Genomic DNA, 24,860 nt, shown 5'->3' with positions numbered 1-24,860 from the left:
GCAGGAAGTTGTTTGGGATACCAAAGGATTCTGTGTGTCGTTGTTAGACTGTTAGATATAAAATGATTCTCTGGCGGTGTTCTGGTGTCTTGCGCGATAAAAATGTACGAGATTATGCACCAGCTTTCGCGAACCTAGTGTTTTACGCGATAAAAGATTTTGTAAATGACGAGTGATTTACGAGCAAAGGAGTGGAAATGATACGCGCGAGGTTGAAAGTATTTTTGTTGAAAATTTTTTCCTATCTTACTGTTGAATCGCGGATGTTCATAGAAATTCGTATTTTTACACACATTGTTAAGTATAGAATATAAATAATCAATAGCTGATGTCTCTTACAGATAATGAAAACAAAAACGAGCGAGAAATTTAATATTTCAATATATCTCATAATTAATATAAATGATCAATGGCTGGTACCTCTTACAGATAACGAAAACAAAAACATGAGAGAAATTTAATATTCCAATATACTATTCCATGATTATAGAAATAAGACTGTAATAAAAGAACGCGTTATAGTCTAAATATTGTAACGCGAATCCCAATTTTCACATTTTACAGATTTTTGCAGCTGCACTCGTCCTGCGTATTTATTTCGCTTTCGATTAATTATTCACACTGCTAAAATTCGTAAAAAATTTGTTTTCTTGCCGTAAACGTCACTGCACGTTTTCAATCTTTTCCGACATACTTTTCAAGAAGTATTATGTTGGAAAGTATCAGCGCCGTAAAATTCAATTAGCACGGAGAGAGGACGAGACTCTGCTAGTCGCTAAACTTTCGTTAATAGAAATTTAAAACGGATTGAAGCGTGTAAAAGTTCATTGGAACTTCTGTCTTATATCTTTTTCCTCGAAGGAAGCTTCGCGCATCATCGAAATTTTTGTAGGGGATTAAATTCTCCGATAAATCTATCAGAGAATCGTTCGAACAGAACTGTTAATATCGTTTTACAGAATATTATATGATCAAAAGAGTTAAGTCGAGGAGCAAGATACAGATCCAACAACGCGTTTCGTTCCACTTATCTCGTGTCAAAACTGAAATTTCGGAACGTAATTTTATCGCTGGACCGTTTATATCACGAAACATGAAATTTCACGGCTATTTTCAGGCAAACGAGTACTTTGTCTTACGCGAAAAATTACTTGTTACACTGGCTATGACAATATGCTTTATACACTTCACTTACGCGGTGAAAGAAACAACATTACCATTAATGTTGCAAAAATTTACCTTTGCCGTGAATTTAGACTTCCTTTTTCAACCGTGTTCCGCAATACTTATTCGTGAGAAAGGTATCTTAAATTAGTATAATCATTTTTTCCTGAAAATTTGAATTTATAATCACTGATTTGCCTCCCTTCTTTCTATTTTACACTCGTACAAATCGAAGTGAATAATGTTCGCAATTGATGACAGGTGGTTCCACCGATAACGTAGAATCTCATTAATATTGATTTGATAAAGAACTACCAATGGAATCACGTGGTTCATAATGGATTCTTTCACCGATTTGTTGAGCTTGTATTCGAGTAACAACAGAAAAATTCATTCATTCATTCTGTCGATTAAGTCACGACAATCGGAATTCCAACTACATCCAAATGACTATAATTCGCAGTTAATTTCAATTTAATCATAATGCAGTAATGTATTCGTAATTAATTATATTTTGAATTGCGAAAGTTTTTAATTTATTTTCTGCTTTCTTAAACTGTTCGCTTTGTTCCACCAAGTGTACATTTCACATTCGAATAACAGTAAAATAAATAAAAATGTAATTTACAAAATATAAAAGTAACAAAACCATTTGACCGACATTCCTTAATGTATTATGCTAATAGCATTCTCGGGCTATTTCTCCTTTTTGCCATATAAATTTGTCCTGGATCTTGGAAAAACAACCAGTAATAACATCCAGTACGATAACGTCAATTTCACGAGCGTATTACGATTGAACAAGCATGACAGAATATTTCTGGTACGCGTTCGATTGGTCAGGAAACGCTTGTCATGCTCACTGACTGGATTTTCACTGGAATCGGCACCCCATGAAAAATGCAACACGATGGAAGATCGCCAACGGGAAAACATTGGTAAATCGGGAAGGTGACGGCGAACAAGTATAAAAGTCGACATATGGACGTGAGTTTCTATTGTTTACGCGTCACGTTGAGCGGAAATACGTTAACAGGCCAGCAAGGGACTCTGACTCCTGCTTTTCGCTAGCTCCGCATCGACAATACGAAACGATCGACTGTTTTCATTTAATATACAAGGAAAATATAAGATATGCTCGTGTATTAAAAGGTTACGGTGTTTATGGTTTATGGTTTAAATATTTTTGTTTAGCATAGTGCCAATATTTTTCTTTAATTATTCTCAACATATAATTTTTAATACGAAGGAAACTATATTAATTTATAAAAAGGAACGCATTTTTATAATAAAGACTTCTTCTTTCGATTCCTTTTTTTTTAATTTCCCAGAACTCCAACTGTATAATAAATACAGCATCGACTGTTTGTTTTGCGTCGACTTCGAAACATTTCACGCAAGTCCCCAAAGTTCTATAATTCTTCTTCGAGTTTCTCAACTTTTGAGCTATCGTAGGGTACCAAAATTTCGGTCGAATATTCCTTCTAAGACCTACGAGACGTTCTTAGAAGAGTGTGATATATATAGGTATAAGATTATCGCGGATCGTAACTTTATAACCCAGTGGAAGCAGCTTGTCTAATTTGGTCTTCCGGCATAATTAAAGCGTGATAACGTTTTATGTCGTGTGCTGTACATACGTTCCAAACTTCACGAAGATCACGTAGAAAATGAAACGTAAGTCAAACATAAACAACAGTGACAGAAAGTGCAAATGCGTGAATTACACGGTGAAGTAATAGAAAGGCGTACGTTGAAAAAATGCACGTGCACTGCTCTACGCTCATCGTACACTCGACAAGCTGAAGCAGCATAGTAGATCGACAACTGAACTGAAATAATTGCCTCATGATCAAATGATATTTTATTATAGAGACTGGTCTAGCGTGATTCAACGTTCCATAAAAAATACAAAATATGACACATTAGTTAAGAAAATTAATTGCAATCGCAAGAAATCGGAGTGGAGTGAAATCAAGCTTCGCGATTAAAATTTAATATTGTACTTAACAGTGAATTTTTTCACCCGATAATTTCTAATTTTCTTCCACCTATAGATTTGCATATATCTGTACGTGTATTATACGTTTCTTCGTTCGTATAAATAAACAAATTTCAATCCACGCTGAGTAATCCAACTGTTTCCAAACATCAAACGGAAAACTGTGTTCGCATGGCAGAAAGCAGACGTTCTAGGCGAATTTGTTGTTCCACGCCCCTTGTTCCTTTCCATCTTTCAGCCAAGAATACATCCGACACCATTTGTAGCGTGACGCCCTTGCTCTGTCGTTTCCCAGGGGAACCTGGGCTTCATATAATTACAATCGTACAGCAGAAAGCTTCCGACCCCGTTTCTATTGTCCTCTGCAACGACTTTCGCTCGTTCTTCGAATAATTTCCTCCTCGTGCTGCTTCCGGCGGCGTTACTTCGTATCTCGCGTCGCCTCACAATGTTAATCGGACAATTGCTGAAGATGAAGTTGGAAACGAAAATCACTGTCTCTGCCGTTCCAAGAAATTGTAATTCATATAATTCTTATTTCTTTATGATCCCTTAGTCTCTTACACTATGTTGAAATTTCAGCAACTTAGGCTATCGTGAGATTTGATAGAAGTAAAAAAAATAACAGCTATAACACGACTTTAGAATGAGCCAAAGTTTTCATACAATTTCAGTAGCAACCGATGGTCTGATTCAATTTTAACGGCGATTGAAACTTTGACGCAAAGTCGAAAATATGAAAAGAATTTAATGTACCAGTTCTATTTGCTTTATATATATTCCCTTAGTATCTTAAAATTTCTTGAAATTTCAAGAATTCAGACTATCGTGGGATTTGATAAATCTTAGAAGTAGCAGCTTTCATACAGATTTAGAGCGAACTAAAGTTTTGATACCATTTTAGTATGAACTAAAGGTCTGATTCAATCGCGAAGCTTTGACGCAAAGTTGAAAATATGGGAAAATTTGATGCGTCAACGAGATCAATGCGATTTTCGTCGAATTGAAACCATAGTTCGTGAAACGAAGACGAACGTTCGCGGAATTTCAACTACTTAGAAATTCGTTAGGGTGAAATTACAGTAACATTTGCTTGATTAGTTGAATCGATCACGAATCAAATTTGTAAAATTCGACGCTCGACTAGCGAGGAAGTGTGACAGCAAAGTGAAATTTCGAAAAAACCGAAGACGCTACGTTTTTAAAGTAAACTGTTTAACGATACTCGTAAGTTCTCGTTGATTGACGCCGTAAAGAGAACAAAAATTTAGCTAAACTCATCGCTCGAGTTTGAAGATTTATCTTCCTTTATGTATCCTTTTTGAACTTTCCTTGCGCATAGTAATTACTGTGCTTACAATGCATTTTTTAATGTCTATGGAAGAAACGGCTTTTTATCTTAAAAGCTACCAACTTTTAATAGAATATTTATAATTAACAAATATATCTCCTATATCTTCCTATTCAATCGCTATAAATTTGCCGTAAAATGAATATAGTATGCGATGTCTATAATTAATAAACACATTTCCTATCATGATCAATACCTACAATGATTTAAAATTAACTAAAATAAAATTACTCCAATAATAACGCAATAACGTACTAAAAATTCAATTATGTAATAATTGTCCCCTCGCTAATTATAAATACCATGCATTGTCAATCTGCAACCAATCGTGCGAATGATCAAATATAAAACTGTCTCATTTTTAACACGTAAGTATACTTCGTTTGGAACATAAGGATAAACTAACATAAGGAAAGCGTCGAAAACCGTTTTTAGCAGATCCAATATCTTTTCACTGTTTGTGCAGAAAATATTGCTTGCCAAACAAAAACAAAGTGGACCTGAAAACTCTTCCATGCTTCGTTTATTCGTCTATTGTTAGCCATTCGAGAGTCGATGCCTATCGAGAACGAAACGAGAATACGGTTTCGGTACAAATGTCAGAGCGGCTAGAATTTCAGGAATTTCGTCGCGACTTTTCGGTATTCGCATGGCGACACGATTTCCTCGCGAGATCGATAATTTCCTCAATTTCCAATAACCGAGGGCAACCTTTTTCATAGTCGGTGTGTTTCGACGTTCGCTTAGAAATCTGAGAACACAGTGAACAGAAAGCTGAATCACAGAGAGTAGAAGAGAAAGGCGAAACGACTTCCGGGAAGGATGATCGAATGAAATAAGATAAATCGCGAAAAGAATGACACCGTGGATCCTTATTCTGCTCCTAAAGTCAATCGGGAGTCTCTCGATCAAGAACAAAATAGAACGACACGAGATTCATCGAATACGAATCGAAATGACACTCTCTGCTTTTCGATTTCGCGATAGCGAAATAGGTATCGTTCCAGAGGGACACTTGAACCGTGCAAACGTCCGAACGAAGATTAAGTATTTATTCGTCGATACAGTTGATGTTTGTAATTGTAATTTTCTATTTATCGTTAACAGCCAGACAGAATATCGCGATAGATCTCTCGTCTGTAAATTTATTCTCGTAAAAGTATGAGTTGAAACAGTGACTAAATTTCATATGTTCGTTCAGTTTCATATATTTGTGAATGATTCATTTCTCTTCTTAAATATTATAATATCGTTCGTGCCAAATATAAGTATAATACATAGACTGTCGAAACGCGGAAACGAAAATTAGAAACATTTGGAAGAAATTTTGTTCGCCGACTTAGTTGATGTTACAACCATACTATGTTATGATTCATCGGTAATAGATGGTCGGATCGCTACAATATATTTCCCATCTGTCAGTTGCGTATGTTCCAGTAAAAGTGTAGCTTAAAACATATAAAATAAATGATATGTATAGCGATATTCGTGCAATATATCATACTTGGACATATTTTGCACATTATAAATATTCTGAACATTATTGTATCTTGAAATTTCATACGCATACGTAAACATCAGTAATTCAATAGCGATAATGAAAATAAAATTAAAAATATGATATAGTATATGAAATTATCCGTTTAATTTTTGAAATCGTATCACGCGTTTATTCTATATCTTTTCGTGATAACACTCGATACTTTAACTGAAAATTATCTGCGCTGCATATTTCACGATAAAAAGACGTATATTGTTATTTTAATGTAGGGACGAAGAGGATGAAAGTAGAGATAAAATTTGGTGATGTTCGATACCTTGTCGAACTGCTGACATTTTTCTAAAGATTTGAATGCCGATCCCTGTTAACAAAGTTTTCCCTTCTGAGTAACCTCAAAGGATTCCACGTAGGAGAGAAATATCCAAAGAGAGAACGAAAGATAAGCGAAAGAGAAAGCTTTTTCGTGCCGTGGGCAATTTAGATTTTGTCGAACAGCTTTGAGCGAAGTGTCGACCCTAATTCCGTGACCCGGAGAAACTTTCGGGTTTACCTAAATTCTCAGGCGCTCAAAAGTTTACCCCGGCGAAAATATCATAAAAGAAAAAAAGGAAACAAAAACATGACGCTAAAATCTACGCACTTGACTATAAAATATGGCTTAAAGGAATCGCTATTCATACTTGAAACAAATTTATACTCTTCCTTGGATTATTCTATGTCATTTCAATGATCGAAGCTTCTATACCATTTCCATTTAACTACTCGTAGACGTTTAATAGAATGTTTCAAATATTTACTCAAATTTAAAAGTGGGTCGTTTCTGTTTCTTCGTTGTAGACAGAATACGAATTGAATTTACTTTAACATCAAACATAAAATCTAGTTTATTTAAAAATGCCTTCCACGTTAACACTTTATTAAATTTGTCTCCTTCTTTCGTTCCTTTCCTCGCAGTCTCTCTGTCTCTTACGTTTATTCAAAAGACGAGGTCGAAAATATGAGGATATCATCTTTGCGTTAAAGAAAGTTGCACATTTTTCGTTTGAAAACCGGCCGAAATTAGCCTCGTCGATAAGAGAATCCTTTTCTCGTCGTTAATGCATGAAAGAAGTGACGCATTCGCAAAAACGCAAAGGAACAATGCACTCGCCACGCAGCATCACAGCCGTTCAAACGTCACGACGAAGAAAAAGAAAAAAAGGAAAATCTCAAAGCCGAGTTAAATGTCAGCGTTGTTTCAACTAAAATTACCGCCATTAACAATTCCTTTGGCAAACATTTCCGCTCACTTTTTTCTTGCTTTGTCGTCGATACTCTCTCGTGCAGAACACACGATTCCGCGTGGAGCAAACATCGTGCAACGAGGGAAAACTTTGTTCAACAGTTGTGTGGATTTTACGGCGTGCAAGACGCTCGCATCCTGTGTGTATTCAACGAGCGCAAAATAATCACGCGTGCTGCAAAATTGAAGAATTTCGGATGGCGTGCAGCACCCACGTACCTGTTATAACGACTTCAAACATTTGCCTTCCATTCTGATCTTCATTCCTGGAGTGTTTGCGTGATTACTCGCGCGGAGGTACAGATGTAAACATTCGTACTCAATTTCGCTTGTCGATGAATTTCCAGACGATTTTTTAACAGCACGTAAAATAAATGGTATTGTTTGGCTAACAATCGACAGGGGTATCAATGGAAAATCGAATTCTCTCGTGATTAATGTCCTGTTTTTTTTTTTTTTTTGCTGTTTCTAATCAGTTTGATTATTGAAAAATTCGGTTTTGAAATTCTTTTTCTGTCATTTAAACGATTAGTATTACAGTAATTTGCGAAAGAATCGAATTATCATTTCAATGATATTCTGTTCGCCTTTGTTTTTATTTCTTTAATTTTTAAAACAACGTGATAAAAGATTCTGCTTTGTTAATCGTTTCGATTAGTTATTGTAATAATGACATGCTTTGTGAACGCAGGCCACGCAAGAATACTTCGTTACTACGATAAAATAGTATTCCCTTCATAAATATAAAATAGCTATTTCATGCTGCTTTCTGCTTTTTCAAAATAGCTAAGTTTTATTTTAAATAAACTGGTTTCTGAATTTGAACCAGCCTTCTTTGTATATTTTTCTGAATATTTTAGAATATAGTATACTTTCATATTTTCTCATGTTACTTTCATATTTTCTCATGTTACTTTCATAAAAAATAAATAAGCTAGTTTAAAGTTTCTACGTCATATTTCAGTCAGTCTTCAAACGAAAAATATGTTATTTTTAGTTAAAGAAGAAACTCGGTTAAAAACAAGCATACACGTTCTCAAGTCAATTATAAATCCGTACGAGTTTGTCTAATAAGTCATAGTGGTATTCTACTTACTCGATGCCAGTGTAGAACCGGGCAATTTCCACTTGACTTGTGCCTGACCACGAACGGGGTCATACTACTTGTAGCCGGGCAATGAGGCACACCAACTTTCTGTCGAAATAAAATTAACATGTTTTACGTTAATTTATAAATATCAAAACAATAGAAAAAAAGATATTACTCAAAATATCATTAATAAAACATTAATGAGTTTTAATTGTAAAGTAAAACTAATCTTACTGCTTTTATTCTATACTTCATAAAACGTAGCTATTACATTTTTATGTACGTATATCGTTACTTCTTTTAAATAATAAATCGTGTCGTATTTAATATCAGTGCTGATTTATTCTGATATATTTTATTGTCTATAAATCAACGTCAAAGATAATATGTAAACTTCGGGAAAAGCTGATGGTCAATTCGATGAAAAATAACTTGAGTTATAAAGATGTGTGTAATTGTCCGCCGACTATCCAACTAATCGAACTTTCTTTTCATAACTTCAAAGATGAAAAATACTACGAGCGAGAAGTCGAAGTAACAAAGTGCATCAGATCGCGCGTTTACGACGTCGAACCAACTGACGAATTATTCATAGGAGAAAAAATATATCGCGCGATATATTATTCTCAATTTATCGACGAAAGGCGCGCCTTCGTGAGAAAGGAACTGCGGCCATCATTTCTGAAGTAGCAATATCGAACTGGCTCTTTGTGGACACGTAAAAATACGGTCGCTGGCTGCGTGATGACAGTTCGATTTCCTATTCCTCTTGGCACGCTCACCAAAATGCGTGCACGAAAAGATCCATCGATCTCTGGAATCGTGGCCCACTATCCTGCGCCTGCTTCACGACTCATAAAGGAAAGAAACACCTTTTGCTTAATTCGAAATTGGGACTACCCAGTCATCAGAATGTCACGATATTTTTCAGTTTCCTCTTAAATGTATTTACACCGAACCACAGTACGTACTCGGAATTTCTAAATACGTATTACTATAATATCGTATAGTTAAGGAAATGTATCGATTATTGCGAAGTATTACGATAATCAGAGAAAAACTAGAGAACTAGAACTAGAAAATTGTGAGAAATCCCTAAATTATTCTATGCATTTGCATCGATATTCTAAGGGAACAACTTCTCGTATTTAATTTTAATTTCAATTCTGTATCATATTTGAATAACGATTAATTTACAATTTCATTATAGTATGCAATAATGAAATTATCGAGGTTGAATGAGAACGTGAATGAGAAATCTATGTAAATCAATGTCACTTTATAGCCGGTAGGCAAAAATTAATAAAATATACATATATGTAAAAATGAAATTAAAAATAGAAGCGGAAAGGATGAAATTAGTAGAAAATTTTACAACTAATTTTATTACAGACCCTACTGCATGGTCAATATTTCGGAACACGAACATACGAGATCTCCGAGGAAGATAAATTCACTCTGTCCTTCGTCTGTGATTTTAGTTACGATAGTTATTTTTATTTTAAAGTTACGAGAGGGTGTAAAAAATTGTATACTTCTTCTATGGTAAAGCGAGTATATCCTAAAAATAGCAACCTTGTTTAGTACGAATACCGTGTCCGAAGAAATACGAGAATTGTGATCCTTGTTCTTCTCTATTTCAGAACTTTTAGACTACGATAAAGAAAATTTTTGTAACTCTAGAAGTACGGAACTCTGGAGAATATCTTCTGTACAGTATACGCATAAATCCGCCGCGACTCGAGGCACGTCCTACAATTTTTCAAGTCAATGAAACAAAGTAGATGTATAATAAAACGGAGATCGATGAAAAAATCTCGATCGAAGGTTGTAAATAACGTTTATTCGAAAGTCCAGTTATTGTTACAAATAAATACGGAATAATTCACACTTCGGTAAGTAACAATATTTATTAAAAAATCCGATTACCGTTACAAGTAGACTCGGACGAACAATTTCCACCTCGATCAGCAATAATATCTCAAAATTCAGTAGAAAAATTTCGATCGTCCTATGGTCGTAATTCTCTATGGTTTCAAATAGAAAAAGAGTGAATCTCCTGCAAACAGCATCTGAACTTTGTTGAACTGGAATTCGCAAAAGCAATTCCACGAGAACAGCGAGATTGCAGAAAAAATTTAACGCACGAAGAAAAACGTCTGAAAACCTTGATAATATACCATATGATTTATTTTATCAGAAATATTAGAAATTAGGGTTTCCAATGATTTCTATCCTATATGATAAGTTTATCGATACACGGATCTATTTACAATAGATTAAACAGGAAACGATGATAATTTAACACGAACCAAATACCGTAATGTGCTATAACAAAGACAACTAAATAAATAATTCACAACTCACAACTAATAGTTTACAACTCATAACAACTTGGCAACTCAACTCTCGACTCCTCGCAGCTCGACTCTTAGTTAACGACTGCCGATTAATTCGTCTTTCTCCCTTAAGCGTCCCTTTGTCTTTTCTCATACCACCACCACGTACGTGTTCCGTAACCGACCGCGATCATAATCAACTTCCGCGTAACTATTCGACTGAAGGACAGACGACACACCGATAGGTCGTTTGGGCCGTTGAAGTTTCCCGACCTTTTCGGCCTGTCGGCACTTAGGCTTTCTCGCAACATTGTTTATGGGTCACCCGATATTTCTTAGGCAATCTGTCCACGATACTACAATATCCATAGACGATACCAACAAGATGTTGGGAAACGAAAAGCTCGTAAAGATGAAAATAAGAATCGACGGTAATAAACCTCAAGATTTTATCCTTATTTTCACTGAGAAATAATAAAAGAGAAATCCACGTAAAGGGTTCAGTTGGGAAATTTAATTGTTTTGAGCGACAAGTAATCGGAGAATCAACAAAAACGAAGCATCGCAGGAATAAAGTCTCTCGGAAGTCGGACCCTTGGAGCTTGATTTATCTCCAGAGTAGAGTTGATAATCGCGTTCCTGGAACGCGTGGAACTTGGACAGAAGCGTCTGACCACTGTCCCCTAGGCATTTATTCGTTTAGCCGCTCGGCCGAACCCGCGCACGACCTTTTAGGGTCTCTAGACCAACAAATGGAACCCCACTCTTTACCATTGCAGATGTTCCCTTTCGATTCTTCTTTTCCAATTCTTGTTTTTACCCCGAACAAAACGCATCCGGATTCCAGCAGAATCAACGCGGAGTCGCGTATGTTCGTCCTCTTCACTTTGTCAGTCGCCGGCATTCCGCAACACCGATTTTTAATCACTGTCTTGTCGATAGACTGTGAACTTTTATGCAACTTCATACCTTTGAGAATATACTTAGGGAAACAGAGGCTCGATACAAAATTGTTTTACGTATTATCAGTATTATTATTGCCTAGTATTATAGAAAGCGCTATACTTCGAGTATCTCACAGGTTTCTTCGTATTGCGTGCATTCTGCGCAATTTTCTACCATCGAGTTCCCTATAGTGAAAGCAGAACTCGGTAAAAAATTGTTTTACTTGCCAAATATAACGGAAAGCTCTATACTTTGGATATTTTACACTGCCAAATTCCTCGTAAATGCACAATACCTGTCACTTAACGATCAGCGAAATAAAAGAGAAAGAGTTTCAGTGAAATAAATTTCCTTGTATATCGAAGCTTAACTCTTTGGTCGTGTTGAAAATATTCTATTATTCGAAGGATTGGAGTGACAAACGACTGGTTGTAATGAAACTTTAATTAAAACCGTTGAATGGACGGGATGGAAGTTGGTTTCCATTACAATGAAATGAAACATTTGGACGAACGAATGCACCGGGGCTGTGCCTGACTTGACAAGCAGAATAAAACAGTAGGTAAGCGGGCAAGAAAAATGTGACTGTGTTTGGGTAGATGACCGGAATAAAATCTTGCGTGGACGGATAACTGTGTCAGAAGCGTGTCTAATCGAAATGATAGAATAAAAACGTGCCTGAACGAACAAGAAGAATAGAGCCGCGTTCGGTTGGATGGGTAGAACAAAACCATAGCTGGACACTGGTAAAATCAATGGAGACAGTTATCGTAGCAGCATGTTACGCGTATTGCAACATGTATTAGGTTGTCCAAAAAGTTTTTTTTCGTTTTATAAGGAAATAATAGACGCACAATGTTTTTTTGTTTTATATTAGTTTATTGAATTATGCACGAACGTAATAATAGAAATATAAGGAAATGGATCATAGCTAACTCAATAAAATAATATAAAACAGAAATCGTTGTTCATCTATTATCACTTTACGAAACGAAAGATACTTTTCGAACAACCTAATATTTCGCGCGCGCGTTTTATCGCACACGATTTTTCTCAAATGTTGCCAATGATTAAGTGTCTAATTATCGTTTAATTCTTACTTATCCTTCGTTGGCTCGTTATTAAACACGCGAGAAATGCTTGGAAGTGGAATCGAAATGTATCTGACAATGGAGAAACCAACGTCAGGAATAGAGCGAAATTTCCTAAAGGCGAAATTTGTTTGAAATTGAACGAACCGAAATTGTAAGGAATAGTTAAATTTTTTTCGTCGAGGTGTGTTGAGGTTGGCCGATAGAGGAACGAGTGGATGAATTTGTAATAGAAAAATATATTGAAATAAATATTGGTATAAGTACAGGTATAGTGTATGCTGATCCAGATCCTCGCTCTTTCAGTGTTACGATACAACTAGAAGAAGGATGATAGGGAGCACGTACATATATTTATAGTAAAGGACATTAACAAAAAGTTAACCTTGGTGTGTAGCTCTAGTTGAGGGCTACAAGAAACAGCAATAGAAATCTACCTGTAGTTCTGCTGTTTCTAGACCTTGCAAACCGAAAAACAAAATTTATATTCAAGGGCACAACAATATGGACCTCTCCTTATTTTCAATTTTTTTTTCACTAAATTCTATTCTCTTCGTAACAGCGGTCTCCAGGTCACGGAAATATGCAAAAGAAAAAGGTGCAGAATTTTTCTTGAAGTAATTGCTTCAACAAGGGGCAAATATAAATTGCGTGGAACGCTTCGAAAGCGATTAATATTAAACTAATTGATAAAGCCGAGTCGACGTCACCGGCGAACGTTAATCGTCCATCGTTGTTGCGTTCCGAGCATTTATGAAAGTTTATTCCCTGTATTGTATTTTCACGAAATTAACTGAAATTACAACCACAATCGTTTGCTCGCTGTTTCTATTAAAAGTTTCTCTCCGTTATTCTCCGTTATTCGATATTTTCTTTCTCTAACGAAAGAAAATTCTGCCCATTCTACTTCTTTGTAAACAACGTTACAAAAGCGCGAATGTTGTGCGCGAAATCCTATCTTTCTCAGATAACTGAAACAGATATGAAAATTACGTGCAAAGTCACGCAGAGAATTTTCAACGCAATTTTGAGAATCGTCTATTATAATTGAGCGGTTCGTTTCGAAACCAGATACGAGCTTCATTGTTGCCAGTACGCCGTCCTAGCGTATGGTTTACATCTTGAAGAAGCATTTTACTTTCGCCATGGTAGCTTTTGTTCTTTCCTCTCACGTCAACGTCAATAAAGTTGCCATGCGTGACGCATTTACCATGCAATATTCCGTATACGTGAGCGGGCTTTCGGGATCGTTTCAAGCCTCTCCTTTCTATTTCAATGATCTAGCAAGCTTCGCGTAAACAAGGCACAGAATTTCGAACACGACAGAAAATGTTCTTTTCGCTCGTAATTTGTAGGGAACTTTTTGCAAAGCTATCGAACCTTTGGCGAGCAGCTGGTAAATTTTATTGGAACGATTTCGCGAAATGCAACTGAATTTTATAAATGACACCGTTGCGAAACTGGGACGAATAAAAATGGAAACAGTCGATACCGGGTCAGTAGGATACTCGGTTTCTATTTGCGTTTCCAGTTAAGCACCGATGTAACCGAATTAAACGAACAAGGTACCCGCACCGACCTGGCCAGCCGCCTTCAGATTCTGTTTATCCATTCGCTTCTCACGTACTCCAACGCTTAATTAAAATTCTCACCTGCCGGAATCAAATTGATTAAATCGGAAATCCCAAATTGAAATATCTGGGCTGAAATGAATTATGGTTTTCGACGAGCGGTCCGTGTCATTCGATTTCATACTTTAATTTACGAACGCGACGATATCCGTACCGTGTAATCACCGCTGCAACACGTAATTCATTAAACGTTCCCTCTGATTTTCAGATTGCATTCCCATTCTTCTCGTAATTTTATATGCAACCGGAGGAGAAAAGGGGGAACGGTGTTGTACCGTAGTTTAAAATTGAACGCCGAGACGAGAGAATTTGAAACTGGAGGTTGGAAGCTTGTCCAACGTGCAAATTAATTTAATTAATTCTGTACCCAACAAAGGTGAATACTCTACTCACTCGTTTGCCTCTCGTTATCGTCTCTTCTTTTTTAATGATTCTACCATCCGTTTCGATAGGATTCGACGCGAGAGTGTTACGTTTCCAGGTCGAGTCTTCTTTCTATTGTTCTTACGTTTGAAGATATAAACGGGACAAGAATTTCAGTGAAATCGAAATTTTTTAGAGAATTGAGAATTTTTTAGAGGTAACATTCAACCTTTGTGTTTCGGTGTCTCCAAGTGGGATTATACCGCTTCAATGGTATCGTTGCCTGTATTAGTCACATAGAGATCGTTTACCAAGTAAGTTACAAGTGACAAGTCGATACTCCATTTATCAAGACTTATCGTAGAAACTGTTTTTATATTTACAGAAGACATAAGCAAATAGAAAGCACTACAAAGCTGTTTTATTCGGAATTTACTTTCGGAACTTCAATATTGCCACTGGTATACCATTTTCCATCCTCTAGTTGGTTTTTACTTTCAAAACTTCAATATTGACACTATATTTATTTTTCACTCTGTAACTCTTGCTTTTAAAGCTTCAACGTTTTCACGCTGTTAGGCTATTTCTCGATCCACAGTCAACTTAATCAATTGGATTTTATACATTCGTGCGATACGGTACACCTAATATGCAAAAACGTATAAACAATCGAAGGTACAGTAGCTGCTACAATATTCAGTAGATAAAAAAATGTTCCACTTAAATTCTCCGTTTTTTTTTTATATAGATTCGCGATTATACCATCAATTCGAAGATACCAAAATACTCAGAACGCGCGTCATATCCAAAAATATATAAAACAGATTTTTACTTTTATAAAAACACGAATTTGTATAAATTATCAATACGCATCTACCATCCGTAAATTTAACCTCCAATTTGTACTTTAATCTTTAATTTGCAAGCTAATTTACAATTTGTTAAATTATCGGCAAGAGGCATCATCGAATAAGCATTCCGGCCAACGAGAGGATACTCGCGTGAGGGAAAATCGGATCAGCAGCGGAAAGTGATGTTCTGAATGCACGTGGGCGATAACGATACGAAGACAAGATCAGGATGGTTATCCGTTGGAAATCGAAAAGGGGAGTGGTAAACGTAGAACACGAGAACGAATCAGCGAGGTAAGGAAACGGAGAAAGACCCCTTAATACTTGGCACTTTCACAATGGATCTTAGCGGTGCGCGGTGGAATAACGGCGAAAAAAGGAGATATCGTTGGAATGAAAAAAGCAACGGGAATGCGATTCCACGGACAAAAGCAACGAAGAAAGGATGTTAAGCGCGTGGTATTCCCGGGAAAGATGAGGCCTTCGTTAGAACATCTCGCTAGTGTTGGAATTCGAGGAAATTTATTTATCAGCTAGAGCTTCGGGTCGTTCACCTTCTAACCAACTTGCACCTTCCTACGTTTTCGTCTGATAAACGTTTCCCGAGCAACAATCCTGCAAAGAAACGAATGACTCCGAGCTGGTAAAATCGTTCGAACGTTGAAACTGTAGGAAAGGAACGGACTGATACGTTCTTGGAAGATGGACTAAATGAATCGGAAAATTGCACTGCTTTCTGAGGACTTTAATCAAGCGATAATGGATAAAGCGTCGCGATAATTGGATATACTTCTTCGATATAGTTGTCTCCTCAATTGCTTCGGCTTCGAATTTCTTGTTATTAAATTTTACACCCGATGGATAATTAATGCGATTAGTAACGCGACTTTTTTATACATCAATCGTTGGAACATTGGTAAAGTAAAATAATATTCGGAATATTCATAAAGAAGGAAATGTATTAATAATTACGAAATAATAATTGAAGATTCCATAGAGAATAAAATAAATTCGTCTTTGCAAATAGCGGTGAAATACAATTTTCAGGTGTAAATCGATGCTATCATCGGATGTAATTTCCAACAGATAAACCTTCGATCACCATTGACCCTAACTAATCGTCGTCGATTAAAGGAATCCTTACCTAACGGAATAACATTCTCCTATGCAAACACAAGATTCAGATCGCAAATTCGTCTCGATTTCAATTTCGCGACTTATTTACCCAGAGACGCGTCTCGCGCGGCGCGTTGATCGAGCATCTCGGTAAAATCGAATTTTCCGGCTGGTAAAGTTTTACGGGCGAATTTAATTTTCGTCGATAATACACCGAAAACGAACAAAGGAAATTTCGAAGGCTGTAACATTTGCATTCAAACCCTCGTCACTTCTGTTGAATTAATTTACCGTGTAATAATTTACTGAAACGTTCGTTCCATTTTTGAGGATTAATTAGTATATTCGTTGCAACATTCTGCTCGATGGTATTTGTACGATTAATCGCGTGCAAAGCAAGCAAAGCAGAAAATATAACTATTCGAAAAAAATATTTCATTTATTTAATTCTCTTTATTTCTGGGGAATTGATGTTGAAAAATTCAGGTTTCACAGAGACACTTTTTCAACGATTTCTATAAAAAAAAATAGCTCGAATTAAAAGCAAAATAGCCACTCTACTTCTTTCTAGAGAAGAAATAATAAAGTAACCGCAGGAATGAAGATTAACCAACATTACCTTTAAACTAGTTCTAAATCGTTGGTGGAATGTTCTGAATACTGTATGAAGAAACAACGTGTAACCTCTTTCAAACGTCGCTTAAATAAACTCTAAGAAAAATAACACTGATTTCGACCGATTTTATTAGAAAACCAATAACAAATGTTCCATCTATTCATTATTGGTTCATTGGTAAACACTAATCCCTCAATCTAGTACTATATCTTGTACAGTTATTTTTTTTTTTTTTTTTACTGTCCTCAAATTTTCCACGCGTTTTCATTTGCAGTTGTTCATTACGTATATTGTCGCTTTGCTAGAATTTCTACAAAATTGACCCTAAGGCTGTGATAATATGAATTGTAATACAATATATACTGTTCAACAAGAAGAATGTCACAATTTTTACTCCTATTCTTAATATTAAAGAACAGAAATAAAAAATATTTTGATACAGTCTATCGATTGAATAGTTCCGTAGAAAAGGCCTACGCGACCCTGGCCACGAGTGTTTGCGGAACACGTGCGTGGTGGGCCTAAGAAAAGACAAAGGGATGCTAGAACAGTCAGTGTCAGTGGAGAAGCCAGAGAGTGTGAATCAAGGAGTGAGAGAGTGCGAGTTGCGTTGTCGAGATAGTATTGCTAGTGTTGTCGTGAGAGTGTGGTCCGCGTGAGAGAGAGAGAGAGAGAGAGAGAGAGAGCGTTGGATCCGTTGTGACGAGAGTTGCAAATTAACTATTGAGTTGTCTAGATTAAAGTACGTTATTGTGATTAGTTCACGATAAACAATTATCGTTCTTCTGTTTAATCAACATCTGTACAATCCATTTATTGTAAATAAATCATCATCATAATAATAATAAATATATATATATATATATATATATATATATATATATATATATATATATATATATTTCTGATACTACACTATCAAAGAAATCATTACGGAACGATAGCTCAGAAAACGAATGTGACCAACAGGGAGACAATATTCGAAACACAGGTCTTTGAAAATTGCTATAATAGTAGAGAAGAACTGAGATAGGACTGCATCTTGGATTAATCAGTCAAGACCTTGTCCACATTAACGCAGACTCTGCATTAAACGATAAACCCTACCGACTGATGAGGAGAACGTTAGGTAGCAAGTTCTCTTGCTTTCCATATAGTTTACAGAAAGCTCGACTCGTTCGGTGTGCAAGGTGTACATACAGCAAACTTCCTTTAAGCGTTCACCCTATTGCGGCATGCAAGGGAGCGCGCGAGCGCAGCCCTTTAACGTTCCACAGAAACACCAACAACACGGTATACTTAATAATTCGCTGTTTCTCTGTCAGGTGATTCAAAAGTTCTATCAACAATTTGGATCTGGACATAATTAATTACGCATATAATGGCTCAGTTAGCGGATTAAAAATTGGCGAAATTATTGCCTAATGGCTGTGTAATCGACTCCCTAATCCGTGCAATTTGCGCATCGAATTGCATTGCGAAGGATTTTCAATAGTCGTGTCGAAAATTATTAATACTCTACGCATCGATAGAAAATTATGCATCTGCCATACGTAGAATGAAATATTCATTTTATAACATCGAATAAAATTTGTACTTTATACTTTCGATACGATAATCCAAATGCGTCTCATTTATTACACGTTTGTTATATTATATGCACTTTGCTATGTTTGATCTTCTAATACGGTGCAGTGCAGGAGAAATTTTCGAAAGCTGTAAGAAGAGGTTCGATATATATATAATACTATTAAATGTATGATATAATTTATAATAAAAGTTTGATAATGTTATTCTTAAAATTGATCGATACGTTATATAAAATACAAAAGATATACATTTCTTGTACCTGGCAAATATAAGAAAACTTAACAATAAAGAAATAATTATTTTGTCAAACGCCCGTTGTAAATTGTATATCATTTTTTTGCACTGTGAAAGAGTTAAAGATATATTTGAATCAAGATTCGAATACCAACGTATTGTCAAAATTGCTTTCAATAGCGATCTGTTGGCATATATCTCGGTATTCTATTTGCTGGACTGTGCTATGAAGGCATTCAGCGCGTCTGGTTATATAAGGCGCTATTCTACTTACGCAGTCAGGTATTATCGGATCATTTCAAATTAAATGGGCCAACAGCTCGACCATTTATACAAGAAATTTCATGCAGCTATATGGTCTGCTAATATATCGTCCATTTACATGGATTTACCATAACGCATTTCGTTTCAGTTAATTTCAATTCATGTAAACCTATTAAATTGAAACTATTTCCGACAAAATTGGTACCAGGATAAAATTTCACGAGTCAGTTATTATTAATGACACGGGCTTTTCATAGAGTACGACTTTATACAGAAAGAGATAATTCAAAATGAAATATTCCTGCGAAATACGGCGTTATAGTCTCGAAACTTTTTCTGCGTAAAAGATATGTTTCCAAGAAAGTACCGGTTTTACAGAGAAAAGATATCGAGCTTTGAGTACAGTCTACGGCGAAACGATAGAAAAGTTCCAAGTCCAAAGAAGATGGAAATTATCTTTGAATATTTTGCTAGTGGACTTCGTGCTATCGAATATTCTATCGTACGAAAAATTCAGTAAAACGTAACCGAGGGATTCAGTGGAATTTGGGTAGTTATCGAGGGTCAGGCAAATTTTGCGAAATAAAACGAAGCAGCGAAAGAGGCCACAGAAATTTTCTGTCACATAATGATAAAACTATTGTAATTTTAGAATACCCGATGTAGATATATAGAGATAAGTTTATAGATACGAGAGGCGATATTCGAGATAGGAAAAGAAGTGGCAAGCACTTAGAAAAATTGGCGATGATACTAAAAAGCCTGTAAGGTGAAACTGGATAAAAAGTCGAGAGGTTCGGAAAGTTAAACATTTTGACGAGCAATTCTGTACTTCGAGTTTAACGTTCCTGGCCGCGGTATCTCGAGAGTATTTCCTGGTTCAAATAGTCTGCTTTCTCTGCTTCAATTTCTTTGAAAAAATGTTTATTTCTTCTTGTAAAAGAAAGAATAAGTAAAATAATTACGAATTACCAGATTAGTCTTCGATATACACATTTTTGGAATTCATTCTTATTTTCAAAAAATAAGAAGGTACGTATCTTCTTACTTTGAAAATAGTTTCGATAGTAAATTCTACGTGAAAATACAAACGAATTCTCCTAAACACGCCTCGAACTGTTCTTTCCGGTAGCTTAAAACCTTTCTCCGAAGATTCTCGGTAAAACGTATTCTGTTTACTTCGGCATTTCTCGTTCAATTGGACCAAACATCGCAGATTCTTAGAAAATATTCGATCGCCTTTACCAAAAACTTCATCTCAAACGCCTTTCTACCGCACCTCTAATGGTCATTGTTAGAGCTATGTTATTTTTTACGAAATTTCATACGAAACTCTCATTTTCACGCTGCTACGGGAACGACCTTCGTGCAAATTCAATTTATCTTCAGTGTGTGCGACATACATTTGAACAGCCGCACTTCGGTATAACCGTAACAGTTTCAGTAAAGAAAAAACTCGACTCGAGCTCCGGACGTATACAGCAGTTGGAACGATGCACATTCCAATCTGAATTTATTCCAGGAAACGCGGATCGTTTTCGAGACGTGTAACAGTTGCATCGCGATGCAGTGGCAGACTCAAGCTCTCGTATTTTGTTACAACTTGCGATTGCCAAGCTGCAAGGAGAAAACAAAACGTGGTTATACCTTCTGAGTGAATTTAAAACAAGGTGAAAGTTATCTAAAAAATTGTTTAAATCCGCTCAAAATATTTCGAAGTAATAGATTCGCTCGTAACAATGATGTACTTCGGCAGGCAAACCGTATAAATCGTGGTACGAGCAATAAATATTACTTGCATAATAGAAAGAATAATAAAAGAAAAAATAATGGAAATTTAAATATGTTCGACGATCACAGTTTCGATTACTTGACATTACTTGATTTGTTTCGTTCGCAGTTTCAATTATAGCAAGTTGCGTGATCCGATTCGTAGATATAATACTTTGATTCGAAGACGAGAGTCGAAGATGTTTGAAAACAAAAATTCAAAATATTTGTCAAGATTGAAAGATACACAAACTATTAACGCGAATCTACCATAAACCAGTCTGAATAGCCCCACGTTTTATTAATTTGTTATTATCTATTTCTGGGTCTACGATTAGTGTCCAATTTCTCAAGTAAACGATTGACTTAATTTCCTATGTTTATTTGTATATATCGTAAACGTTAAGATTAAAACACGTCAAAATATTCGTAAGATGATTAGGTTTCAGGTATTTCAGCTGCTCCGATACAGTGTATGGCATCTTAGTACTTAATAAGCTTTGCTGTTATAGAGTGCGCGTATGCTATTGAATTTTACTAAAAGAAATGAAAAACGTCGAAAGCTTCGAACAGCTTTTCTATAGCTCTACACGATCCAATTTAGAATTTATTAACGAGTTTTTATTTAGAAAAAAGGCGCAAACCAATTTTCACCGACGAACATCGACGAGCATAAAAGATGGTAAATTCATACGTCAACTCTGGTGGCTTCAATCTGATCAATATTTCGCAGAGAAATGAATTTCAATTATGTAGATGGCACCTTAATTACGCGGCAAGTTCGTCTGCTTTATACCGCACATTTCCCTTAATTATTGTTATTATTAATTTATACGTCGTTATTAATTACACGGACGAATATTGTACGAGGACTGCTGTAGATATTTCTTTGCAATTTACTGGATGCTCAAATATGCAGCGCGAAGAGCGAAAATCCGAATCCTCTCTATACATAGAAGCAAACAATGCTGCATAACACAATACATTCAATCAACTCGACAATTATAGGAGCGCATCGTAAGGCTGTAAGAAATCCTAGTTGCTCTTTAGGTAAACAATATTAAAAAATTTACATTATTTTATTATTGAGATATGTATAATTTTGTGTGCTAGACTAGATTGACCGCGTAGCAGTGACACACGTATGTGAATATCAGTGTGTGGAAGTATGTGTGTGCGCGGCCTCTCGAGAAACAGACGAATGTAACTGTTCCATTGGCAGTGTGGTATGGAAGATGCTGAGACAAAGAAAGTGCTGAGACGCGTGCAAATGTATATCGACGAAGATGCTGGAAATCGTTTATTAAATAAATCTAAAACTATTTTAATATGAATTCTAAGAGTAACCTTAGTGTTCCTTTACTTTTATTTCGGTAATTAAGATCCACAATTGTCAACAATTACAATATAATATATGTCATATTATAAAATATGGTAAAAAGTATTAGAAAATTCTTAAGGGGAATGACACAGAATCAGGCGTTTGTTTTATCCTATTTATAATATATTTACTATCTATCAGACATGAGAATTGGATAGAAATTAAGATAAGATGATAAAATCAATCGAGTCGAACGAGAAGAATTCGAAATCCCAAGGTCTATATCCTAGATAATAAATCTATATTCGGAATCGGCTTGAGATTATTCCTAGTGAGACATAATTTAAGGAACTGAACTAGTAAAAAGCAGAAGAGCACGAAACACAAGTTGAGGAGTTGCAATAACGAAACATCAAGGTATTCGTGATTACAGTCTCGTGGCGCACATTAGAAGCCACCTCGAAGTCAAGAAACACAAATTCGTACAAACTACGAAATAGAGGAACATCGTTGGACCACTCAAAGCACGGGGAACTTCTCTAGACATGACCCGAGGTCGTTGAATCTATCTGTAAAAGCGACAACCACGAAGAGCATTGACTTCTGTATCCGCGAAGTTGTGAGATACATCCTGGTTAATCCAGGGCTCGAGAAACCTCAATAGAACTGAAGCTCCCAAGATCTACCCCGGAAATCTATATCCTACGGGCAATAAAGTTCGCTGTATCCAATTATGGGATCAAGAGATCTCGATTTTTACATAGTCTAGCTAATCACGAATCCTAAAACCAGCGAATCCGATAATCGAACCAGGACTCGTGAGACTCGTCTTCATATCGATATCGCGTTTAACTGGATGTTTCAAGATGTGGTCGACCAATCGATCACCGAAATATCGAGGCTTTACAATGTCCATATTTCAAGGACAACAAGGTTCGCTACGTGTACGTAGTCGTGAGATCAAGAAATCTCCATCTCTAGAATACTTGGGTCATGAGATGTACCGTAGTCGCGAGACCTAAGAACCGGCGTCCGTAGAATCGAGACCATGAGAGTCACATCGAGGATCCTGAAAATTAAGGGTTCGCGAGTTCCATATTCACGAGACCGTGAAACTTGCGTGAAACAGTCACGTGGCCATGGAGACGTGCTTTCCCTTTAGATATCAAAGACTCGACTCTGCTTATTTTCTTAAGAGATACGTTTCGATATTATTACAAGAGAGAGTCGTTGTAATTGTGATTTCAAGCGAGAAAAGAAAGCTATTTATTATCTAGGAGAAGAAAGCTACTTATTGGCTTACTATCGTTCGATACTACTTTCGTTCGATGTCTACCTTATTTTAATTTTGGAACAAAAGTAAATAAAGCACCTCGCTCGTGATGTTGAAGGGAACTCTGATTTTATGTGTATATTTTATGTTACGTGTTCTTCGACGGATTCTTCGACGACTGGAATGGAAAAGTCCAGAAGGAAACGAGAAAAAGTATAACGAGCAACCAAGGAAAGTTTTTACAAGTTTCACAGCGAGAAATGGAGCGACAAGGTGTCGATGAACGATACCTCCCCCCGTTGCAACGCAATCTTCAGGTTTCACAGAATTTACGACTGTAAGAACTGCGACTATCTAACGTGCGAATGATCGTTACACTCTTGATTGTTCGATTCGATGTTTCGTTTAATTTATCAGATTTAGTTTTTAACACACTCGATTTAAATTTCCTCTCACAGATTTCAATTTTAATAAATCGTTTCCTGAAATGGATCCGCCTGTAACGAGTTCTATGTTTTGCTTAATAAACGTTCAACAATTTAGTACACAAAGCGAACAAAACGTTTAGTTTATCCGCCAACAGTGACAAATTTCATCTGATTAGAGGGCCGGACCGACAACGAATTAGCAAACGTCACCGCCTAAAGTAATTCCATGAAAATGTAAAGCAGTATTCGAGAGCGGAACGGATTCCAGGAGAAAATATTTGCGGAAATCTAATTCGGATCGAACGTGAGAATGAATTAGCATTTGTTAAAATCGCCGTCCCCGAATAGGATAATCCCGATAGTTGAACAGGAAAAAGTGCGGATACTATACGGACGATACGTTCTGATTTCGGTACAGTTATTTTAGAAACGATTGTTCGCCTCAATTTCTAGAAATTGAAAAATTTTACTACGCTTATAAATAATAATTCGGATATTAGCGGCAATTATCTTTGTAATTATAGCTATCTTGGCCAGTGGTATATTCTATTTATAAGATTAAATAATAATTGAACGTTATTAGAAAATGTTATATACGCTTTCTCTGTAATTATAAATCTTTGACTAGTGACTGACAG

The 24,860-nt window shown here is 36.1% G+C and overlaps 1 protein-coding gene across 11 annotated transcripts in view; it reads right to left on the bottom strand.

Annotated features, from left to right (window-relative positions):
* LOC126871575 (glutamate receptor ionotropic, NMDA 2B) overlaps positions 1 to 24,860 on the bottom strand; it is a 320,578-nt gene that overhangs the window by 254,558 nt on the left and 41,160 nt on the right. For all 11 annotated transcript variants that reach the window (XM_050630551.1, XM_050630543.1, XM_050630554.1 and 8 more), the window contains exon 2: positions 8,397 to 8,495. The gene's annotated coding sequence lies outside the window, so the exon portion shown is untranslated. The remainder of the gene's footprint in view (positions 1 to 8,396; positions 8,496 to 24,860) is intronic.

Source organism: Bombus huntii, chromosome 1 (genome assembly GCF_024542735.1).
Source record: "Bombus huntii isolate Logan2020A chromosome 1, iyBomHunt1.1, whole genome shotgun sequence".
NCBI lineage: Eukaryota > Metazoa > Arthropoda > Insecta > Hymenoptera > Apidae > Bombus > Bombus huntii.
This window is presented reverse-complemented; position numbering and strand designations above follow the sequence as displayed.